Below are 8824 nucleotides of genomic sequence, written 5' to 3'. Positions count from 1 at the left end.
TTTAGCAGTACTTGCTTTGGTTCTGTGGTTGCTGGGTTTTTTTCTTTTGTGTGTTGGATGGGGGTGGGGGATTGAGTTGTGTGTGTGTGTGGGGGGGGGCTGAAGGGGACAAGGCTGGAATACACAATAAGTGTCCAGTTCCTCTTGGAAGAACGCGCCAAATCAGCCATTGCCTCAGAAGAGCGATGCTTTTCTTCCCTTGGTAGGTGTTCCTGAATAGGAGTGACGAGGAGGAGTGAGCGTGTGTGAGAAGGGAGGGGTGTCTGGGTGTGTATGTGTGTGCACATGCTGTCCAACGCCCTCCCTGGCATCTCACCCCTCTTTCATATTTTGCACAATGACAGTACGTGACTGTATCAGATGGCCAGTGAGTTTTTTCTTTTATTTGGTAAATAAACTATAGTTTCCCAGTCAGATGTGGTATGTGGCATACAATGACTCCTCCTGTCCCTGATTCCACAGACCTTGGGAGTCAAACAATAGCCTGCAGGTTAACGCAAGGCTCCTCCCACACCTTGCTATAAACATGAAAAATGAACATTTGCGTGACTATTTAAAATGGATAGCCAGCCTATTTGTGGTTCATGTGGGGCTACTTTTAACTTCATTGCATTTAATTTCTCAGTGGGAGAAGCCTAGTTCCTTGACAGATTTGAAGCTCTAAGTGGGGATACTTGAACTATTTTGTTCTAAGCTGTAATTTGGATATGCCTGATTTTGGTGCTCCAGTGCTCACTTTTCACTATGATTTTTCTTGAGAGGTGAGGCAGGAATACTTAGGAAACACGCAGAGACTTATTTTTAAACTTGGAAAAAATTATGCCTAGTGAAAGAGTCCCAGACTGGAAGTTCTTGGAGAGAGAGGTCTTCTATTCCTCCCTAAAACAGGTAGCGTACATGTAGAGGCAGCAGCATCCCCTCCCTGCTCCGCATCAACATGCTCATCTGTAGCTTGAACCACCACCACTATAGGTAAAATAGGAACTCATGTTCCATGGCCCATTCAGTTCAAACAGTTCTGAGTTAAGACTGCAAATGAGGATGTCAATTAATGCCAGCTGAGATGGTGGTTTTGTGATGTAGGCATCTCTACTGAGATCCACCAATGCATTTCATATAGACAACCAGAGAAACAAGGTGGGGGAGGTAATATCTTTTATTGGACCATGTTTTGTTTCTTGAATTTGCTCAGGAAGTAGAGGTTGCTGTGAAGTTTTGCTTCCTTTGTCTTCATGTTGTGGAGTTTCCCCTTCAGATGGCAAAATCCGATATCTTCCATTGCTGTATGCAGGGTTGTTGCAGCTGTATTGGTCCCAGGATATTAGAGAGACAAGGTGGGTGAGGTAATGTCTTTTATTGGACCATGTAAAATAAAGGGTATTACCTCACCCACCTCGTCTCTCTAATATCCTGGGACCAACATGCCTACAACAACACTGTGTATAGACCACCAGTTAGTCATCAGTCAAGAAAAGAAAAGAAAAGAAAAGAAAAGAAAAGAAAAGAAAAGAAAAGAAAAGAAAAGTCAGTTGCTAGAAGCTGGGCAGAATTGGAATGAGTGAACCTGGAGGTGAAAGGCTCTGCCCATCTCCATTGAGGTAGTCCTCCATATACGTCCAGCTGCAAGTTTCTTATTGTTATAAGCACTGCTTAAATCTGATGAATAATTACAAAGCAAACAAAACATTCTCTCTGGCAATGTTATTTGACCTCAATTTTGTTGGTTATTGAGCCATATGAGTGCAAATCAGATGGGCTAAAGACAGGGCCGGCTCTGGCTTTTTTGCCGCCCCAGGCAAAAAAGCCTCCCGCCGCCCCCGGCCCCTGGCGGGGAGCACGGCAGGGGAGGGCGCTGAGCCCAGCCGCGGCCCCGCTCTCCCCGGCCGGCCAGCCCGCCGCGGCTCCGCTCTCCCTGGCCGGCCGGAGCGCTGGGGGAGGGCGGTGAGCCTGCCGCGGCTCTGCTCTCCCCGGCAGGGAGTGCGGCAGGGGAGGGCGCCGAGCCCGTCCGCGGCCCCACTCTCCCCGACCGGCCAGAGCGCCAGGGGGAGGGTAGCGAGCCCGGCCGGGGCCCCGCTCTCCCCGACCGGCCGGAGCGCCGGGAGGAGGGCAGAGAGCCCGGCCGGGGCCCTGCTCTCCCCAACCGACCAGAGTGCTGGGAGAAGGGCAGAGAGCCTGGCCGGGGCCCGCTCTCCCTGACCGGCCGGAGTGCCGGGAGGAGGGCGGAGAGCCCGGCCACGGCCCCACTCTCCCTGGCATGCCGGAGTGCCGCCCCCCTCCAGGTGCCGCCCCAATCACATGTTTGGTAGGCTGGTGCCTGGAGCCGGCCCTGGCTAAAGAACCAAACACTGTTTTCAAACTCAAATGTCTCAAGCTTTTTTTATTTAAAGGGTTGATAAGAAGGTTGGTTCACTTTTTAAAACAAATATTTTTCATTTTCTTGGCTGCTTCTTACAGAGAGTGGATGTTGAAAGACTCTAATATTTTAGTGAACAGTTGGTTTTGTGTCATTCCCCCCGCCCAGCCTGAATGGAAGCATCAGAAATCTCATGAGTAAATTCAGTACTTATCAGCAGGGATCCTAGAAATCCATTTTCCACTGAAAAAACACAGAATTTGCATTTTTACAGAGAATCTATAGTTTTTATGTTTTGTGAAAAAAAATCCATATACAGTAGAATCATAGAATCATAGAAGATTAGTGTTGGAAGACACCTCAGGAGGTCATCTAGTCCAACCCCCTGCTCAAAACAGGACCAACCGCAACTAAATCATCCCAGCTTTGTCAAGCTGGGCCTTAAAAACCTATAAGGATGGAGATTCCACCACCTCCCTAGGTAACCCATTCCAGTGCTTCACCACCCTCCTAGTGAAATAGTTTTTCCTAATATCTAACCTAGACCTCCCCCACTGCAACTTGAGACCATTGCTCCTTGTTCTGTCATCTGCCACCACTGAAAACAGTCTAGTTCCATTCTTTTTGGAACTCCCCTTCAGGTAGTTGAAGGCTGCTATCAAATCCCCCCTTACTCTTCTCTTCTGCAGACTAAATAAGCCCAGTTCCCTCAGCCTCTCCTCATAAGTCATGTGCCCCAGCCCCCTAATAATTTTCGTTGCCCTCCGCTGGACTCTCTCCAATTTGTCTACATCCTTTCTGTAATGGGGGGCCCAAAACTGGATGCAGTACTCCAGATGTGGCCTCACTAGTGTCCAGATATGGCCTCACCAGAGGTACACATAGAGGCAGCAGCAGAATCCCATTTATCCGAGCCTCCATTATCCAGCTTTCCGTATTAACCGAACTGGGGCTGACAGCCCTGGGTGGCAGGGCTCAGGCTTCAGCTGAATTGAAATTCTATTAATTTTATTTTATTATAATGATTGATGGCACTGGTAGGCTTTGAACTTTCTTAAAAATTGTAAATATATCAATAAAACATTGTGTTCAGCTGATACCTCTATATGTTATGGCTAGGGAAACTATAGTTCAGTGTTTCATTTTAATAGCAGAAAAATGTGGATTTTTATGTTTTTTTAATCAGAGAATTTTGTTTTTTTTAATCATGGAAAACTGGGATCTCCACTTATCAGATTTCTAGTCAGATTTTGCAGACTTGAAGTTTTCAGATACTTTTCTGCACTAATCCTACAAAAACCTTTTTGATGTTTGCCCCTGGCGGAAGATTGGCAGCAACACTTCACTTTTCAAGAAGAGGAGACTGGGAACTACATTTTCAAAGAGTGGTTTCTGAATTTGGATGCCTGGTTTATGACTGTTCAACTTTAGCCAGTGGCTATATGTGTGTGTTTCATTTTCAAAGGTTCTGACTAGAGCTGGTTAGAACATTTTCAACAAAATGTTTTTTCATCACAGGCAAAGCGTTTCATGGAAGTGTATTGATTTCAATGAAATTTTTGATGGGAAGGTTCTCTAAATTCCAGGGTAGACTATCTGGTCCACACACTGGGGGTGTGATTTCCAGCTTGAGGAGACATGCTCATGCTAGATATGATTGAACTAGCATGCTCAAAATAGAATGTAGCTGCAATGGTGGGAGGGGCAGGCCACCCTAAGTGTATACCTTGTAGGTATGTACTTGGGGTAGCTAGCCATTCCCACTGCTCATTTTTCCGTGTCTACATCTGATTCTTAGCATTTTAGCTCAACCAGAGCTAGCATATGTCTCTTCAAGCTGGGAATCACACCCTCAGCTGGAAGCGTAGACATACCCTTAGAGAGAGAGAGCATGCACTGAAATGAAAATTTGATGTTTTTGATCCAAAAATGGCCATTTTGACATAATCCCGTTTTGTGAAAACTAGTGAAAGGTTTTGCTTTTGTTCCAGTGTATACTGAAAACAAATATAGAAACCTCAAAAGTTGTCATGAAATGGAAGTATCCTTCTGCAGCCAGTTCTAGTCACCTTCTAATGATTTCCACCCAGGTGTGGCCCATCCATATAGGCAAACTAGGCGGTCGTCTAGGGTGCCAAGTTAAATGGGGCACCAAATTTGAGGAAAAAAATCAATTTAAAAAAAAAATGAAAAAAAATGAAAAAGCTGAAAAAAAAATACAAATAAAATAATGAAGATGTCATTATTTCAATTCCCATGCGCATACGGAGAGAATATGATTATAATTCATTTCTCTACATTTCTGAGAATTTCTTAATATGTCAAAGCTTTTATTCATTGCAAAAATAAATAATATTTTAGTGATTTTTTTTCCCAATTTGTGACATAGGGTCAAGATGACCCACTCCACAATTTTGATAAGCAGTAACTCCGCCACAATGAAACACATCTGCCAGCGGCAAGAGCTGCAATGCTAGTGACACCTAACTTGAATATACATCAAGGTTGCATAGCTGGAAATTCATGTAGAGCGGAGATATCGCTTGTTGATACATGTCAAACGGTCATTTTAACACACATCGCAGGTAGATGGTTAAGAATCAAGTGAATACTGTGGAAAATTGTGTTTCTTGGTGCCAAAGGTGTCTTTCAGCATTATAAATCCAAAATGTGAGTGTCTTTAAGAGTTATTAAACCTTAGCGTTATTATTGGGCTGTATAATTATGAACTTTTCTTTGTTATAACTGGTTCACACATAATAAATAAGGTCCATAAAAGAAAAGTAACAGCGTTAATGCTTAATAGACTACGAAAGTGATGACGTCACACTCCAAGCGGGTAACCGTGAGGAAGGGGATTACTTTCCAAACAACCGGTGTAGGGTTATAAAGTCGAAAAAGGTCATTTTGTTTCCATGTAAATGCTGTAACTAACTGTTTTAATAGGCAAGTGAGTGTATGTTACTAATAATTGAACCTTTAAGCAGTGAAAAGATGTGTTGGGATGGCTGCAATGTGGTTTAAATCGCCAACCATGTGGTGTGTCAGCCATCTTTAATGCTATAATGCTTGCAGTCGGGAGCACAGTACATAACAATATTCAAATATCCCATGGCAGAAAGAGGAAAAAGAAAACCCTCAGGAGCAGAGTATTGTAAACGAAAGGCTGAGAAGGAAAAGGACCAAGCAAAACAGCAGGGATCCTTCCTGAAATATCTTCTCTTTAATCCAAATAGATCGAAGCAGTTCACAGCATCCAGATGAAGGAATTTTACTTGGAAAGGAGGTTAGCTCACATCTGCATGGAAGCGGTTTGGAACATCAAGATGAAGGTATACTACTTCGAGATGAAGGTAGTTCACATCCACAAAAAAGTAGTTTGGAAACTCAAGATGATGGAAACTTACTTCTAGATGAAGGCATCTCTCAGCATCAGACCGATATGGAAGCGGAGAAAATTTATTCACCGTCAGAGAGACATGCATAAATTGAAGTAAATGAAGTAGAAGGAAGAAAGGATGAGGAAGTTACAAACAAGTTAAAATATGGGGACCCAGCTTCATGGCCCAGATGTGTTGACAGTGTGTGGCAAATTCTTGTGGAACATGGACCTGAACAAGTTCATGAATTTCCCTTCCCTAAGGATGGAAATAAAAGAAAATTCTCTGATTGGCATTACAAGAGGAAACTCATTAATGGGAAAGAAATTCATCGAAACTAGTTACAATATTCAGACTCTGTATTTTGCTTTTGCTGCAAGTTGTTTAGAAATCAAGCAATTGGTAGGTCACTTAAAATGGTTTGAAGGACTGGAAAAACATATCTTCAATTCTCTCATGTGAAAGAAGTACAGAACATTTGGAATGTTTTCAAAATTGGAAAGAACTTGAATTATGCTTGAAAAAAGGAAAAAATATCGATGAAGAAAATTTATGTGTGATCAAGGAAAAAGAAGAATATTGGCAACAAATATTAGAGTGTCTGATTGCTTTAGTGAGAGTTCTCGGTGGACAAAAGTTAGCATTCCGCGGCCACAGTAGAAATGAAAAATTATACATTCCAGGTAATGGAAACTGTTACCTATGTTTCCCTAAAAACCAACCCAGGGTCCCACTTGTATTAGTTTTATTACCATGCCGCTGTTGGGTCAGATAGAAAAGAGATGGAGCTTATTCATACACGCACACATTCACCGCATTCATACCCTCATGCACCCACACACTTACACAGGCGGAGAGTTACCGGAGACAGCATGGAGACCGAGAGGCCGAAGCGGGGGAGATCTGGTGTGTCCGCCGGCGGTCACAAATCCAGGCTGCTGAGCAGGTCAAGGAACAGCAGCTGCTTGTGTGCATGGCTGCTTCCTTTCTCTGGAACCGGGCAGCTCCTGTCACGTACACTGAGTTTCCCTTCTGTGTCCATCACCGAGATGCATTCCCGGACCAATTCCTTTCATGCATACCAGGTTCTTCTTCTCTTTACAGCACTTCGTGATTGCCTTCTCAGGGCAGATTATATCAGACACACCTGGCTCCTGTCTCTGGGCTCCTTTCTCCTTGCAGCTCCTCTCCGCCCAGCCCCACATACACTCCCTTGTTCACACTCTCTTTGAGGGATGGGATATTACAAAGCTTGGAAGTTCATACAAGTGGTAACTTGCAAAGGTTACAGAGCTTGCAAAGGTTACAAAACTTAAAAGGCTCTACTAACAATAACTGAAGTTACAAAGTCTGCAAAAAGGTTGCAGAACTTAATGATACAAGTTACAGATCTTACAATCGCATTTGAGCAGAGGCTTTACATAACAGAAACTTTTTAAAATTTGTTGAATACCTAGCTTTCTTTGATCCAGTCATGAAGGAGCATCTACGTAAAATAACTGATCATGAAACACAGGTTCATTACTGAGGAAAAAATATGCAGAATGAACTGATTCAAATCCTAGCAAATGCCATTAAAAAGAAAATTGTAGAAGCTGCCCATTCTGCAAAATACTTTTCAATAATACTGGACTGTACACCAGATGTGAGTCATGTTGAACAAATGACGATGATAATTCGTTTTGTGGATATGGAAAAGTCTGCAGATGAAGATAATGTTGAAGTGCTCATAAAGGAACATTTTTTGGGTTTCGTACCACTGAAGGAGATGACTGGAGCATTTATGACTGAAACTATTCTACAAGAGCTTGAAACAATGTCATTATCTGTTGAAAACTTATGTGGCCAAGGCTATGATAATGGGAGTAATATGAAGGGTAAAGACAATGGTGTGCAAAAGAGAATGATGGAAATCAATCCTAGGGTCTTTTTCGTTCCTTGCAGTGCACATTCTTTGAATTTGGTTGTCAATGATATTGTTTGGAGGCAAGCAGTTTCTCTGACCTGGTGCAACGTGTTTGTGTTTTTCTCAGGCTCAACACGCTGTTGGGAGATTCTGACTCGCCATGTGAATGCTCAAACTGTGAAACCACTTACTCAGACAAGATGGGAGAGTCACATTGATGCTTTGAAGCCTTTTTGCTATGAACTTGGAAACCTTTATGATGCCCTAACTGAAATTTCTGATATTACCTTTACTGGATCATATGGCAATATGGCATGTTCAGATGCAGAAGCTCTTGCAAATGGCCTTTCCAAGTTCAAATTTTTGACTTCAATAATTTTGTGGTATAATATCCTTTTTGAGATTAACCTCACTAGTAAGCAGCTTCAGGAAAAGAACTTGAACATACATTCTGCTATTCAAAAACTGCAGCAAACTAAAAATATTCTGGAGGAATTCAGAAGTGACAAAGGGTTCAAAAGAACACCTGTAGATTCTCTCGAGCTTGCTGAAGAAATAGACTTTCTGACAGAATTTGAACCAGAGCCAGTTGGCATTTGGCAAAAGAAACAGCGGTTTTCGTATGAAGGATGAGACACACCCATTCAGAACCCAAAACAAAGGTTCAAATTGAATTTCTATTGCGCAGTTCTTGATACCGCTATTCACTCTGTTGATGAAAGATTTCAACAGATGCAGCAGCTAGAGTCAGTATTTGGCTTTCTATATGATACCCACAGCTTGCAAAAGAAAACAGCAAAACAGATAAGAGAATTTTGTATAAAACTGGAGTCGGCATTGACTCATGAAAATTCAAAAGACATTGATGCTGCAGATTTGTGTACTGAACTTCAGGCTTTTTCAAGATGACTTAGGAAACATTCCACTCCTGAAGAAGTACTGAAGTTTGTTTGTGAAAATAAACTCACAGACAGTTTTCCAAACATTTTTATAGCTCTACGCATTCTTTTAACTTTGTCAGTTTCCATAGCTTGTGGGGAACGTAGATTCTCAAAGTTAAAATTGATAAAAACATATCTGCGTTCAACAATGGTGCAAGAGAGACTTGTTGGACTTGCCACAATGTCAATAGAGCATGAAATAGCTGGAAAACTGGATCTAAAAGAACTAGTGACTGAATTTTCA

General features: G+C 42.5%; 1 pseudogene; it reads left to right on the top strand.

Annotated features, from left to right (window-relative positions):
* Positions 1-5613: 5613 nt before the first annotated feature.
* LOC135982298 (uncharacterized) lies at positions 5614-8548 on the top strand (annotated as a pseudogene).
* Positions 8549-8824: the final 276 nt, after the last annotated feature.

Source organism: Chrysemys picta, chromosome 1 (assembly GCF_011386835.1).
Source record: "Chrysemys picta bellii isolate R12L10 chromosome 1, ASM1138683v2, whole genome shotgun sequence".
In the NCBI taxonomy this organism is placed as follows: Eukaryota; Metazoa; Chordata; order Testudines; family Emydidae; genus Chrysemys; species Chrysemys picta.
The sequence above is the reverse complement of the archived record's forward strand: the minus strand, read 5'-3'. Positions and strand labels throughout refer to the sequence as shown.